Genomic DNA, 16,329 nt, shown 5'->3' with positions numbered 1-16,329 from the left:
TTAATTAATAATGAAAGTCGATTGTTGCTTGTGCTCACATGGTGTGTCCTCCCTGCTATGTAAGTGATATTGTAAGTATGATTCCCAATCAGAGACAACGATAGACAGCAGCCTCTGATTGGAAACCATACTCGGCCAAAACAAAGAAATAGAATGCATAGAATGCCCACCCCACACCCTGACCTAACCAAATAGAGAAAAAACACGGCTCTCTAAGGTCAGGGCGTGACAGATATTTGATGAATTCTCACAGAGAAAAAAAACTAAAGATCTGTATGCCTACCACTTCCACATAATATTGGATTTTATAAGTGATACAATTATTTTAAGTGGTCTTTAATTGTCCCAAAAGGACATTTGTGAACGGACTTCCTTTTAATCCACATTTCCCATGAACTGAATTCACAGGAATAACCACATTCCCGTATTTCCTTCAGAGGCGAGATCTGTTGTCTGATCTATTTCTTTTTTCTTTCTTTTTTAAGTCCATGGCCAAGGAAACATTTACATAGACACATAGGTGTAAACCTCCGCCATGTTTGCATCAAGGCATACAGTGAGCTTTCATAAATATTATGTTGTCTTAATGTCTCAATCTGATGAATCCATTTATGGAAAAGCGTGACTAAAAAACATGGAAAGCATAACCCAGGGCCTGTATTCACACTCTCAGTGTATGTGCTGATCTAGGATCAGTTTTGCCTTTTAGTTCACAATGGAGAGAAAAAAAATGCATTGATAGGGGGGACCTGATCCTAGATAAGCACTCCTACTCTGAAACCCTCTAGTGGTTAGAGTGTTGGGCCAGTAACCGAAAGGTTGCTGGATCTAATCCCCGAGCTGACAAGGTAGAAATGTGTCGTTCTGCCCCTGAGCAAGGCAGTTAACCCACTGTTCCCCGGGCGCCGAAGACATGGATGTCGATTAAGGCAGCCCCCCGCACCGGGTTGAATTAAATGCGGAAGACACATTTCAGTTGAAGGCAGTCAAGTTGTACAAATGACTAGGTATCCCCCTTTCCCTTTTTTTATGAATACAGGCCCAGAATTCTACACCAAGGAACTATGTTCAGCTGCTCACAAAGCAACAACGCTAAGTGTTTAAATAAGTTTGGTTTAGAATGTAACAGGGATGAGCGTGTCTTTGGTAATCGGATGAGAGATGCTCTTTGAAAATTGGGTGGGAATGGATACTTAAACTTTATACCAAAAAAAAGAAAAATGTGAATATTAATATTAATAATAATTGTGGATATCGGTGTCGAGGTTTTGTAGGATCCTAGCAATAATCTAAGTCATATTGAAGCCATTTGAAATACGTTAAAGATTAAGTTAATTATTTTGCAATGTAATGCTACAGCAGATTGTTTCTCACCTTGACAGTAGTCTATGGGCGAGGAGAAACTCTAATCCATGTTGTTCAGATTTCTTTAAACAGCCACTACAAACCTCTAGTAACTTTAGCCACAGCATGCTTAAAATCAAAGGAAGTGATAGGGGCACTGAACTTCACCTTTTATTTCGATTTTTTTTTAAATTAACCTTTATTTAACGAGGAAAGTCAGTTAAGAACTAATTCTTATTTACAATGACGACCTACCCCGGCCACACCCAGATGACGTTGGGCCAATTGTGCGCCGCCCCATGGGACTCCCAATCACGGCCGGATGGGATGCAGCCTTTAACATTGCCTAACCGGGGGGAAAAAAGGGTTTGATTACTGGAACTGACCAGTATAACTAAAACTCACCTACGTAATTAAACCTCCATGAGAAAGAACATGGTGAGAAGTAGAGAAGTAAGCGAGGTGAACAAAGGTTTACACAAAACCCTATTTGACTTGGCCCAAAAAGTCTTGTAAACTACCAGATTGTTTATTTAAACAGGATTTGGAACACAAATACAGTAACAAAAAGGGAGTTGGGAATCAAGTTACCCTGACTTTCACTGGCAACAAGATATAACAGCAGTAAGATTAATGGACAAAATGTACAAAATGTTTATTTTGTATTATTTCATTCCACCAGTCTGGACATTGTTAAATTGTACTTCTTCTCAGAGTGGGTCAGTTTCTCTTTCATTCTGCATGTCATACATCGACAGCTGCTCTGTACTGATAGGATAGAGACTGCTGGCACACTGGGGTGAATCTAAAAAGTAGTACCTCTGTTCCTCGGAGGAGAAGCTCCAAGGTCCCTCTTATCTGACTTTCTCCTCCAATGGGGTTTGAGAAGGAGGCAATGAGACAAGAGGAATCATGCAAAGACTATTGAGATTCACCCTTGGACTCTCCAGCCTTGTTTTTTCCCTTTAGTTTGGAGGCTAAGACTCAATTGCTAACCTGATGCTCCGAGGCAAAGCCCCAAACTATGGGGATGTTTATTGTCTTGGCTGATACTATCCTTCCTGGGGCGGAGGGAGGTTGTGCTCCTCTGACATTAACAGTATTTTCCCACAGCTGAGGGAGGGAGTGTTGTGGGAGGTGAGGTGGGATGTGGGTGTCCCTGACCCTTTTTGGGAGTCTTTGGGAGTATTTTCCCCCTTTTTCGCCTGTGGACCACAATAGGATGGTGTCCCAATGCTCCTGTCATGGAAGTTGTCGCCTTGTTTTTACAAGGAGGCTTCTCTGTGGTCTGCCCAGAGGTTTTGCTCAGTCAAGCTGACATATATTCACAGATTTTCCTTGATTGTTTCTTGACTGTCCTCCTGCAGATTTTTTGATTGTGTGGGACTGTTTTGTCAGAAATTCCTTTTAGACTACAGTTGCTAACAAATATGTTTTGTTGCTGACTAGAATAGTGAATATTTTGATAATTACAGTACTTCTGAATGTTATCTTTGGAATTCAGGAATCACGCCAGACGTACTTATGTCCCTAGACAACGCTTTTAGTTTGAAAAACAAAAGTGAAAATTATAAAACACAAATAGGTCCTATGTCCTCCTAAAACTGGTTATAACTCCATTTCTGTTTGTGACATTAAGATCCTAACACCGACAGTGTGTTATAAAGGCTTATTTAGGAAAAGTCAATAACGGAGGCGGGCATTACTTAAAAAATGGCAAAGAAAACAATCTTGAGCAGTCAAAATGACTGCTTTAGCGGTTCTAGTGTTAAGTACAAATACAGATCTAGAAACTTTTTGGTTGGGTTTACAAAACACAATAATTTCTTAGCTCTCTCACAAAACTGTCATCAGCAGTGCAGGTCCTCCAAATTGAATACATAGCCATGTTGCAATTTTTGGGAAGGTTTAAGCCGGAAAGCTGGAATACGAGTCTGAGAGAGTTTCTTTAGCGTATGTGAGTGTCTTTATCATCTCCATTGCTAGTCTACTCTGGACCCTGGGTGGACAAGCCAAGCTCTGACAACTTTATCCAGATGAATGGGCTCTAAATGAGAGCCGCTGAAAGAGCCTTTAAACTCTTGACGCCCAATAGTGTGAGCGAGATGTGAGCGACATGTTGATCTCTCAGACTGAAATTTCGAGACTACACTGTCTGAGCTGGTATCTGTCTGTCTGTCCGAGATACTGAGGGACTGAGGGAATGGACATTACAGCAGCAGACTTGGGTTCAACAAGTGTTTGTTTATCTTTTTAATGATTTTAGCCATTTGTTTGCCCGGAGTACCAGATGAGTGAGTTTTGCGCTATTGGTGCCATTCCACTGGATCCGTTGCACTCAATTAAACGCAGATGATGTATTTCAAAGAAAACAAAAAGCCAATACTATTTGAACCCAATTTGTGCATTTGTGTCTACTTGTCTGAGAGGCAGAGGGAATGGAGAACATTAAAGTACCTTGGCTGTGTAGCGAGGTGATGACAGACAGGCAGACTCAGGCCACCCTACAGGCTTTCTATTACCCCTGTCATAATCCAGTCATGCATATGAGACAGAAGAAGTGATCCAAATGGAACCAAACAGGGCTTTAGCCAAGCGGGCGCATTGTTTTTGATCTAACCAAATGAGGCCCTTAGGCAAGGAATGCTTATTTGGAATGTATCGATGAAATATTGCAAATATATTGGTTGGAATTCGATGGCTTGAGGGGTTACATCTATGCCAGAGTTAACTAGGGTAATTATTTACTCCAGTTACACCAGATATCTGAAGGATCACATAGTTTACTGTGCCTACACAGATTAAGGGGGAATCTGGGTGATGACCATTGACAGCAAGAAACCCAAGGTCAGGTCCATTACTTCCAACCAGCCGAAAGAAGTGTCTTGATTGGTTCGGGACAGATGCTGAGATTATCTGTTGTCCAATGAGCCTGCAACTTGGACGTAACATTTTGCTCCCATAAATCCTTTTATTTACCTGCGGGTTCTGTTTTTGGCAACAGAGCAGCATACAAGGTAGCGGACTGTGGCATAACAAAAGGTCCCAGGTTAAAATACCAAAAGGGACACTGAGCATTCATCAGCGGAGAAGAGAAACACGTTGAGTGTAAAGAAATCTGGATTGAGCTGTGTGATTGGATATTAATTATTAATTAATGTGATTGGATGTTAGTTATTTGACTAGGCTACCTGTATTTGGCATTGTCTTGTTATTTGGCTGAACAGTAGATGGTTTAATTAGATTTTTGGCAGTGAAACGAGGCTACTCAGGCGAGAAAATAACCTCACCCAAATGTATAGCCCCGTTGGACCCCAGTTTGGGAATACTTGCCTTAGAGGAATGGCATTTGAAAACTCTTGTTGTTCTAATCTATAGATATTTTTTCCGATCCATTGCAATCTAGACATATTGCCGGTGAAGGATTCTTACCAGAAGGGTTTAGAAAAAGAGTACTATTTTTGGTCTTCTTCGGGGCACTCGAGACATTCTTTATTATATAAATGCACGCAATAAGTAGGGATATTTGGGCAAGTCTTTCCGTGGGAGGGAAAAGCAATCAGGTGCTAAACCCTGCCTCCCTTTGTGTTTGCTCCAACATGCTTCTCTGATTTAGGAGGGGAGAGAAAGGGAGGAAGCCGATACACTATGGCACCAATACAACTCACTCTCCCCCCTCTCTGTCTCCCTCACACACACTTTCTTTCCCTCTCCAGTTCTTTCTCTCTTTCTCCATAAACTACAGACACTCACTCTCTTCCTTCTCCAGTCCTCCCTTTTGTTCTCTCTCTAGGCTACTTTCTCTCTCTCTCTCTTTCTCCATAAACTACAGACACTCACTCTCCCCTCCCCTGCCTTTTCCGCCATAAAGTACAGAGTGCAGAGATTAGAAGGCTACTGATTAAAGGAGTGAGGATGCATCTTCTCCTGTCATGACTCAGAAATATAATGATAAAAAGACTACTACAGACAGGATCTTTATTTGATCACTCTTTTGTTGCTGAGAATTTTACTGTTCCATAGGAAATACAGATAAGCTCAGTGATTTACAGAAATTCACTGAAAACCCTCACTAACACAGTTATATTAACAGTATTCCACTTTTCATGTAGCCTTATTTTGATCAGCTAATAGCCTAACAACTGATCAAGCAACGTTATGGACTAAATGTTCAACTCATGTTGCTGCATATACATTTTTCTGTGACAATAGAGGTCAAATTAAGATCCTACATCTGAACACTTCAAGCGAGCAGAAAGATGGCCCCTCACACCGTGATAAACTCCTTGTTATTTTCCTCCATAACAGATTACAATGTTGGATTGCGCCACTTGCATCAGGTGAATAAATTATCAATTTAACCTCCAAAACATGGAATGCAGGTTGACTGTCACTGGGTAACTTTTATTACCAGAGTAGAAATTGAAGTCTGTTGCCACCTCCATATTGCCATAGCTGGGTTGTATTCACAAGTAATCAAACAGAGGAAAGCGGACCAAAATAGGGAGGAACTACCTGAACTTGCCCAATGACAAACCTTTGTTTTTGTTGAAAAATGTTTTGTTACGGTTTACACCAATGAATAGGACCACTGTTTACAACATTTTGTTCCAGCTGTAATTAACATGTTGAATACATAGAAATATGATAGGATAAACGTGATGCATCTCAGTGTCCTACGCGTAATTTGATCTAAACACAGGCTAGGTTTACGTTGATTAGATTAGATGAGACTGAAGAACATTTGTAGAGTGGATTTGGCCCAAATGGTAGCTGTCTGTGTGTTCTAAATGACTCACACTTATGTCTGTGTCAAGGACACGAGGGCTTATTCGTATTAGAAAATGAGATGCCGCGGACAAAGTTTTCCAATCTGAATAGTTTCTCCTCTGCCTGCTAATTCACATAATAGGGGGGGGGGGAAGCATGTTTCCTTTGTGAGAGACTTCAATTGATGCACACACACTGATTCTCCAGTCTCCATGGAGTTGCCTGTGGTTACAGCTACAACCAAGGATGGACCATGTCCGTACAGGATCAAAACACTGTCACCACAACTGTCACGGCAACCCCACTCAGGCCTCTCCCCTCACTCCTCTAAAACATTGAGATTTAAAGCGACCAAACAAAGAACTGAGTTCTCTATCTCTCTCTGTGGGGAAATGTTGAAGTACGTGGCTAAAAAACTGAACGGCGATTCACTTTCAGAAATGTTCCTATCTGCGCTGTTGCTATGGGTCAGTATTGAGTAAAAATTGTATAAAACATGTATAACCCTTCGCCATGTTTTGCAGAAGTCTTTAGCCAAAAAAAGGTCTTTAGCCAAAATGAAAAGAGGATAACCCTGCACCCAAGCTCCAAATAACCTGCTTTGAAGTCTCTAACCTAGATGACAAAGGGGAAGCAGGTAAACATGTTCCATTCTGCTAGAACCTCACCAGATGGAATGGACAGATGGAATGGGACTTTTGATGCTAAGAAAAGCTACAAGAAAACACCCACACTGACAAAAACCCAGCTCACCCACCGTGAGAGACCTGAGACCTGAGAGAATGACTTCTAAACTTGTTTTCAGACTGGTGGTGCTGCTGGCAGGAGAAAACGGCCCGACTGGTATGGCTGCTGCTATTGTTTCGTACATAATCGATATCAAAGGAACGCTGTGTTTATCGATCCCCCTAAAAGTGTTTTATGTTACCATTATACAGCACGAACCCATACATTTATTTTAACTTGAGATGTGACAGATGTATTGATCCTGTAGAAATATAATTAAGGTCGTAATTTCATTTATTTGACATGATCCCCTCTTTTTCTTTTGGCTGGGACAAAAGCCTGCACAGCCTAGTGTTGTACATTTGATTTTATTACTCTAATCAATAGAATCAATTACTCTAATCAAGACCTCAATTCAATTAAGCAGGTGTGTTAGTGGAGGGCTGGGAGAAAAGTGTGCACGTACACACAAGCTGTCCAAGACCAGGAGTGAAAAACACTGACCTGAGTTGGAATTTGAGAGGAGAGCAGACGAGGTAGTCAGTGCCCATGACAGAATGGTGCATGGCATTTAAATGACTATATACCTAATGTATTCAAACTTGTCCCAAAGCAGTGTTTCTAACTCTTGTGATGGGTGGCATGTACTGAACATGACTTGGATATATTACAGTACAGACGGGTATTACTAACATATGAAGCCATAAAACTCCAACAATATTAGTCTAACTTTTAGTGATAGAAGTTACGATTTAACGTGAATATGGGTCTACTCTATTGTTTGGGGTTGAAGGACCATTACACTCTTGAAATCAGTTTGATTAAACTACCTTTGAGGTCTGAATTTTTTGGGACAAACATTCCTTTTGGAGTTTAACGACCGTTTAAAAAGGACATTTTTTCTGGCATAACCTCACCCAGTATGTCTCTGGTTGGTTTTTAAAAAGCACCGGTCACGCAAATAATAATAAATAATAGAAGTTTGAATTTGCCATGTGAAAATGTAACAACAAATCAACGATGACTTGATTATCCATGTTGAATCTGGAATGATTATGTTTGGTTTGGCTAGCCGACACTGTTTTCAAATTCCTCCCATACCGCTTGGCTGCTGCAGCAATTTTAACAGTCATTTCTATTTGCTCACACAAACCAATCCCTGCTGAAATCATCCCAGCTAGCACATTATGTTCTGAGAACCATATGTTTCTTAGAGTTTGGTGAGAGCGTGTTTGTCCTAGTTTTTTTTTTGTTGCATACAACCTTACCACAGCCTTCTGGGAATGGTGCAGGATAGTTGCTTGGCTTTGGAACATTCTCAGTACATTTAAGGAGCCTGACAGAAAGATATTATTTTCTTGGTATTTCATTACATTAACAGAATGTTTCCTAAAGGTTCAAACATGGTTACATTTTATTAAAATGTTGGTAATGTTCTAGGAATGTTCTCCAACTGGTTTGACATTGGGAATATTCTCAAATAGTTCAGAGAACGTTAAGAAACAACGTCCTTCTGTGGGAATTTTAGTACTTCAGCATACCGTCTTCTCTAGGTTTCCTCATGGTTCTACTTAAATTATGTTCTGAGAGCATGTTTTAATAAAACTTTTGATAACACTGCTAGCTTATGTTAACTGGTTTGAACTCCAAGCACAGATAGTACACATGGAAATTAATTTGCTTAGGCATTAAAAATGCAAACACTGGTATTACTTTATCGTGGTACGGCATCAGTGAGATTTGAAACTATGATCTTCTGTTTTCAATCAATGGAATTAGCTGCGCCACTAGGACGGAGATAGCATGCCATGTTTTTTAACTCATAAAAAGCTGTTGATTTTAGTCAGACTCCATTTCAAAGGAAAGATCAGGTGTGACCATTTAGTGGGCGCGGCTAACACACCTAAACACACTACAAGATAGAGGATAGAGAGAGTTTTCTTGATGCTGAGAATGGAATATATACGTTTTTTTTCCTTCATTGAACGTTTTCTTAACGTTCTTGATACAATTTGAGAACATGGCAAAATAGAACCATGAGGAAACCTGAAGGAAACATTATACTGAAGTACTGAAATTCACACAGAAGAACGTTGTTTCTTAACTTTCTTAGAAAATGTTTAGTCATGACTTGAATTACCTTCAAATAACCTATGTATACATATCTTTTTTGTATTTTACCCCCTTTTTTCTTCCCAATTTTGATCTTGTTTCATCGCTGCAACTCCCCAACGGGCTTGGGAGGCGAAGGTCGAGTCATGCGTCCTCCAAAACATGACCCATCAAACCGTGCTTGTGTCGGAGGAAACACCGTTCACCTGACGACCAATGTCAGCCTGAAGGCATCTGGCCCGCCACAAGGAGTCGCTAGAGTGCGATGAGCCAAGTAAAGCCACCCACAGCCAAACCCTCCCCTAACTCGAATGACGCTGGGTTAATTGTGCGCCGCCCTATGGGACTCCCGATCTCGGCTGGTTGTGATACAGCCCGGTATCGAACGCGGGTCTATAGTGACGCCTCTAGCACTGCAATGCAATGCCTTAGACCGCTGCACCACTCGGGAGGCTAACCTATCATTTTAACTCTCAGAACGTTAATAAAACCTTCCAGAAATACTTTCAGGGTACCATAGTAAAATATTCTCAGAGCCTCCCTGCAACCTAAAAATGTATGTTCCCAGAAGAGGCAAAATGTTCACTTGCATTCACAGAACGTTTAAAAAATGTTACGTTTTACCGGTCAGGAAACGTATGGCTTTGTTTGCAGACCCAATGTGAAACCAAAAACGTACCTTTCCACAACTTCCAAGGAACCAAATGTGCTAGCTGGGATGTTATTTGGAATTACTATAGCACAGTAAAAGGTTTTCTGTTTTTTATCTAAATTATGTTTTCAAAGTGCACAAGTGGGCCTACAATTTCAGCTCAAATCAGAAGTTTGTATACTGTGCAATACTATTCTGTAAAGTATAGTTTTCCAACTTGTCCTATTTCATGGGAAGTCCAGCAGCACATTGTCACTTAGTATCCCACAGACAGAGCGTTCCCTCCCTCTGTAAATACCTAGCTACCAGCATCTATGGTGTTTCAAATCAAAATCTAAAGTTTTTTTTGTCCTGTACTGTACACAGATTAGCAGATGTCAAAGCAGGTGCAGCGAAAGGATTGTGTTTCCAGCTCCAGCAGTGCAGTATGTCTAACAGTACAGTACTGTTAGATAAAAAACAAGAAACAAGAAATGAAGGAATATCAGAATTAGCAATCTCTGAACGAGCAATGTAAGTATGTGGTGTGTAAAGACAATGGACAATATATAAGTAGGAAAAAGGTATGTGGTGAAGTAGTTAAATGGATGAGTTACGACGAGAATACATTGTGAAAGTACAGTAAAAAGTGAGTAATCAATTAGCTTAATTTCTCAGAGATCAAATAAAATTTTAACTCTATTTAATCTCTCCCAAAGGATGAGCAACATCTTCCTTCCCTCTTCTACTGATGTAACCGTGGAGCCTTTACTCATGTGCTTACCTATTTAAGTATTGGGAGTATAATGTATATACAGCTGAAGTCAGAAGTTTACATATACTTAGGTTGGAGTCATTAAAACTTGTTTTTCAACCACTCCAACCACTCAACCACTTGTTTTTCAACCACTTCTTGTTAACAAACTATAGTTTAGGCAAGTCGGTTAGGACATCTACTTTGTGCATGACACAAGTCATTTTTCCAACAAACAGATTATTTCACTTATAATTCACTGTATCACAATTCCAGTGGGTCAGAAGTTTGCATACACTAAAATGACTGTGCCTTTAAACAGCTTGGAAAATTCCAGAAAATTATTTCACGGCTTTAGAAACTTCTGATAGGCTAATTGACATAATTTGAGTAAATTGGAGGTGTACCTGTGGATGTATTTCAAGGCCTACCTTCAAACGCAGTGCGTCCTTGCTTGACATCATGGGAAAATCAAAAGATATCAGCCAAGACCTCAGCCGTCACACCGCTCAGGAAGGAGACACGTTCTGTCTCCTAGAGATGAACGTACTTTGCTGTGAAAAGTGCAAATCAATCCCAGAACAACAACAAAGGACCTTGTGATGATGCTGGAGGAAACAGGTACAGAAGTATTTATTTCCACACTAAAACAAGTCCTATATCGACAAAATCTGAAAGGCCACTCTGCAAGGAAGAAGCCACTGCTCCAAAACCGCCATAAAAAAGCCAGACTATATACATTTAAAATAAGCTTGGTTTGGCTTTGAAGGGCAACTCCACCACTTTTCAACCTAATTTTCATCATCTCCAGCACAATACCAGTGTCGACATATGTGACAATGGCCTATTTCTAAGTTTTGTAGAAAAAAATCAGTTAAAAAGTTCTACCCATTGACGTCAAAAGTAAATACATCACACGTAGTTCAGACTACCCATATTTTCATATCAACCTACGTTTTCAAAAACATTTACGCGACAAACATCTCTGATCTGTATGGTAATTAAGCTAATGTACAGCACATGCCGTTTGTTTGATACCGAAAACATCTATAACATCTGTCTCGGCTAATTTCTGACAAAGCTCAAGAGGCTATAGGTCCATTTGTTTTGGAAACGTTATACAAAATGTGTGCGTTCTCTACACATTTTACAGCAGGCATGGGAAGTAGGAAAATATTTAGAGCAACTGAACACACGTGACTGTACTCTCACCACGGTAACGTTCATGTATCTATGTCACACATACAGGCTATAGGCCAGTGGGAATGTTTTGCCGAAGCCATGTGAGCTCATACTAGACCCAGATCTGTTTGCGCTTTCTTGCTAACTCCTATGGTGATTGCGTGACAAGACACCACAAACAGATCTGGGACAATGATGAAATTATTTAAGTAGCAAATTAACATGTTCTCTTTCGTAACACTCAGATTTCTAGAGATTGCTTGGCACAGTCAAGAAAAGCATAGCCAAGGAGCTCTTCTCAGAAGTGCTTGAAGTGCTGTGTTTGAAATGCTATTTGAGTCTAAAACAAACTGTAAAGTTGTATTTTTTTCCATGCTCCTTTAAAAGCACGGACAAATGTAATGGATGGTTTGTCAAACTTGTCCATGCTGTCCTGTTGTTTTGAGCGATTTCTCGTAATGTATCTTTTGGTCTTTCGTATGACATTTCAATGAGGTCATTAATCAATGGCTTGCTTTCAGTCCCAAAGCCCTGTTCCAAGTTTTACAAATCAAATGATAAATATACCAAACTTTGCTAACAAATATTAATCAACACACAATTAAAATGTAAATGTACAGTATTTCCCTTCATGTGATTGTGGCCTAGACCTCTTTCTCTCTCTGGATGTCTGTAACGGCTGTCTTCTGTAAAAATGGACCAAGGCGCAGCAGGTATGTGAATACTCATCTTTAATAAAAATAAAGGAGTAGAGCATCCACTTAACAATTCAAACAATATATAAGACAGGAACAGTTTTGCAGGCACACAACACGCAGTGCAAAAACAACTACCCACAAAACCAAGTGACAAACATACTCCTACATATATGACTCCCAATCAGGAACAACGATCCCCAGCTGTTCCTGATCAGGAGTCACAAGACCAACACAGAACAATCACACACACAAGACTGCCACGTCCTGACCCCAAAACTACAACAACAGCTCCATCTGCTGGTCAGGACGTGACAGTACCCCCCCTCAAGGTGCAGACCCCGGAATGCACCTAACAACGAAAAAAACACCAACAAACAAAATCCCCAACAAAACCCATAAACAATAACCCCTAAACAATAAGGGAGGGAAGGGAGGGTGGCTGCCGTCAACGACGGCACTGTGCTACACCCTCCCTCCCCAACCCACCTATCCTGGAGGTGGCTCCGGTGCAGGACGTGGACCCTGCTCCACCTCGGCGTCGCCCACTTCGGTGGAGCCGATAGCTGCGCCAGGCAGACGGACCCCTCGAGCCGGGCCGGGGGACAGGAGGGCCCCTCGGGCTGGGCCGGGGGACAGGAGGGCCCCTCGGGCTGGGCCGGGGGCAGGAGGGCCCCTCGGGCTGGGCCGGGGCAGGAGGGCCCCTCGGGCTGGGCCGGGGGCAGGAGGGCCCCTCGGGCTGGGCCGGGGGCAGGAGGGCCCCTCGGGCTGGGCCGGGGGCAGGAGGGCCCTCGGGCTGGGCCGGGAGCAGGAGGGCCCCTCGGGCTGGGCCGGGGAGCAGGAGGGCCCCTCGGGCTGGGCCGGGGAGCAGGAGGGCCCCTCGGGCTGGGCCGGAGAGCAGGAGGGCCACTCGGGCTGGGCCGGAAGGCATGCGGGCCACTCGGGCTGGGCCGGAAGGCATGCGGGCCACTCGGGCTGGGCCGGAAGGCATGCGGGCCACTCGGGCTGGGCCGGAAGGCATGCGGGCCACTCGGGCTGGGCCGGAAGGCATGCGGGCCACTCGGGCTGGGCCGGAAGGCATGCGGGCCACTCGGGCTGGGCCGGAAGGCATGCGGGCCACTCGGGCTGGGCCGGAGGGCAGGAGGACCACTCGGGCTGGACCGGAGGGCAGGAGGACCACTCGGGCTGGACCGGAGGGCAGGAGGACCACTCGGGCTGATCCTGACAGGCCGGGCACCCTGGCAGATCAGGGCAGGCGGGCACCTCTGGCAGAACCGGGCAGTCCGGCCACTCTGGCAGAACAGGGCAGTCCGGCCACTCCGGCAGAACAGGGCAGTCCGGCCACTCCGGCAGAACAGGGCAGTCCGGCCACTCCGGCAGAACAGGGCAGTCTGGCCACTCCGGCAGAACAGGGCAGTCCGGCCACTCCGGCAGTTCAGGGCAGTCCGGCCACTCCGGCAGTTCAGGGCAGTCCGGCCACTCCGGCAGTTCAGGGCAGTCCGGCCACTCCGGCAGTTCAGGGCAGTCCGGCCACTCCGGCAGTTCAGGGCAGTCCGGCCACTCCGGCAGTTCAGGGCAGTCCGGCCACTCCGGCAGTTCAGGGCAGTCCGGCCACTCCGGCAGTTCAGGGCAGTCCGGCCACTCCGGCAGTTCAGGGCAGTCCGGCCACTCCGGCAGTTCAGCGCAGTCCGGCCACTCCGGCAGTTCAGCGCAGTCCGGCCACTCCGGCAGTTCAGCGCAGTCCGGCCACTCCGGCAGTTCAGCGCAGTCCGGCCACTCCGGCAGTTCAGCGCAGTCCGGCCACTTCGGCAGTTCAGCGCAGTCCGGCCACTCCGGCAGTTCAGCGCAGTCCGGCCACTCCGACGACTGTTGACTGGCGGGCAGCTCCGACGACTGTTGACTGGCGGGCAGCTCCGACGACTGTTGACTGGCGGGCAGCTCCGACGACTGTTGACTGGCGGGCAGCTCCGACGACTGTTGACTGGCGGGCAGCTCCGACGACTGTTGACTGGCGGGCAGCTCCGACGACTGTTGACTGGCGGGCAGCTCTGACGACTGTTGACTGGCGGGCAACTCTGGTGACTGTTGACTGGCGGGCAGCTCTGGTGACTGTTGACTGGCGGGCAGCTCTGATGACGACTGTTGACTCCTGATGCGTGGGGCAGGTATTGGACGTACCAGCCTGGAGACACGCACCTCCATGCTAGTGTGTCTAGCAGGAAACACCGGACCGAAAGGGCGCACTGGCGGTCTTGAGTGCAGGGTTGGCATCACCCCTTCCGGCTCGATGCTCCCCTTGCCCTGGCACCTGCGGGGCGCTGGTACTGGGCGAAGTGGGCTGTGCGTCCGTATAGGCGAGATGGTGCGCACCTCAGCGTAACATGACGCCCTCCACCTCGTACGCACCTCCCTGTAGTCACGGGTAGCTGGCTTACGGCTCTTCCCTGGCCTGGCCAAACTACCCGTGTGCCCCCCCCCAAAAAAATCTTGGGGCTGCCTCTCGGGTTCCCTTAGCTCCCTTAACTTGTCCGCCCAGAATTTTCTTTCGTCCTGCCAGGTCCATTCTTCCATTTTCTTCTCCTGTGGCTTCCTCCTCTTCTGCTGCTTGGTCCTTTGGTGGTGGGTAGTTCTGTAACGGCTGTCTTCTGTAAAAATGGACCAAGGCGCAGCAGGTATGTGAATACTCATCTTTAATAAAAATAAAGGAGTAGAGCATCCACTTAACAATTCAAACAATATATAAGACAGGAACAGTTTTGCAGGCACACAACACGCAGTGCAAAAACAACTACCCACAAAACCAAGTGACAAACATACTCCTACATATATGACTCCCAATCAGGAACAACGATCCCCAGCTGTTCCTGATCAGGAGTCACAAGACCAACACAGAACAATCACACACACAAGACTGCCACGTCCTGACCCCAAAACTACAACAACAGCTCCATCTGCTGGTCAGGACGTGACAATGTCTTAATAAGTTACCACTTAATGTTTGTTGTATTAATAAGTCATACTGTTCCGGAACTCCAATTTGAGCAGCAGCAGCTGAAAAATGAGCTCCTACAAATATTGAAATTTAAATGGTTTTTAGAGTGAAGTACATCGGAAAAAAGCTAAAGAAAACTGCAAGACTGAATAGGAGAAAAAACAAGCAACAAACAAAGAAGATAGGCTTTTGAAAAATAACTATTTTTCATAAAATTGTAGTTATCTTAGCTAGCTGAATTGTTTACCAGTTGCTAAGCAGTTGCTAGGGACTCTTTTGGAAGAAGCTAGCTAGCTAACGAAGAACAACAAAGAATATCTAGTTAACAGAAGAAAAGAAAGAGAAAATCAGGACAGAAGAAAAAGGATATCAAAGTGAAACAGTTCTCTAAAGACACAAGAGACAATAATACAAGAAACAACACTTCTGTAGCTTGTCAACTATGTGTCTGTCTATCCCTGTTCTCTCCTCTCTGCACAGGCCATACAAACGCTTCACACCGCGTGGCCGCTGCCACTCTAACCTGGTGGTCCCAGCGCGCACGACCCACGTGGAGTTCCAGGTCTCCGGCAGCCTCTGGAACTGCCGGTCTGCAGCCAACAAGGCTAGTTCATCTCAGCCTATGCTACCCTCCAGTCCCTAGACTTCCTGGCGCTGACGGAAACATGGATTACCACAGATAACACTGCTACTCCTACTGCTCTCTCTTCGTCTGCCCACGTGTTCTCGCATACCCCTAGAGCATCGAGCCAGCGGGGTGGTGGCACTGGAATCCTCATCTCTCCCAAGTGGACATTGTCTCTTTCTCCCCTGACCCATCTGTCTATCTCTTCATTTGAATTCCATGCTGTCACAGTTACCAACCCTTTCAAGCTTAACATCCTTATCATTTATCGCCCTCCAGGTTCCCTTGGAGAGTTCATCAATGAGCTTGACGCCTTGATAAGTTCCTTTCCTGAGGATGGCTCACCTCTCACAGTTCTGGGTGATTTTAACCTCCCCACGTCTACCTTTGACTCATTCCTCTCTGCCTCCTTCTTTCCACTCCTCTCCTCTTTTGACCTCACCCTCTCACCTTCCCCCCCTACTCACAAGGCAGGCAATACGCTTGACCTCATCTTTA

The sequence above is a fragment of the Salmo salar genome, chromosome ssa04 (assembly GCF_905237065.1).
Source record: "Salmo salar chromosome ssa04, Ssal_v3.1, whole genome shotgun sequence".
NCBI lineage: Eukaryota > Metazoa > Chordata > Actinopteri > Salmoniformes > Salmonidae > Salmo > Salmo salar.
The sequence above is the reverse complement of the archived record's forward strand: the minus strand, read 5'-3'. Positions refer to the sequence as shown.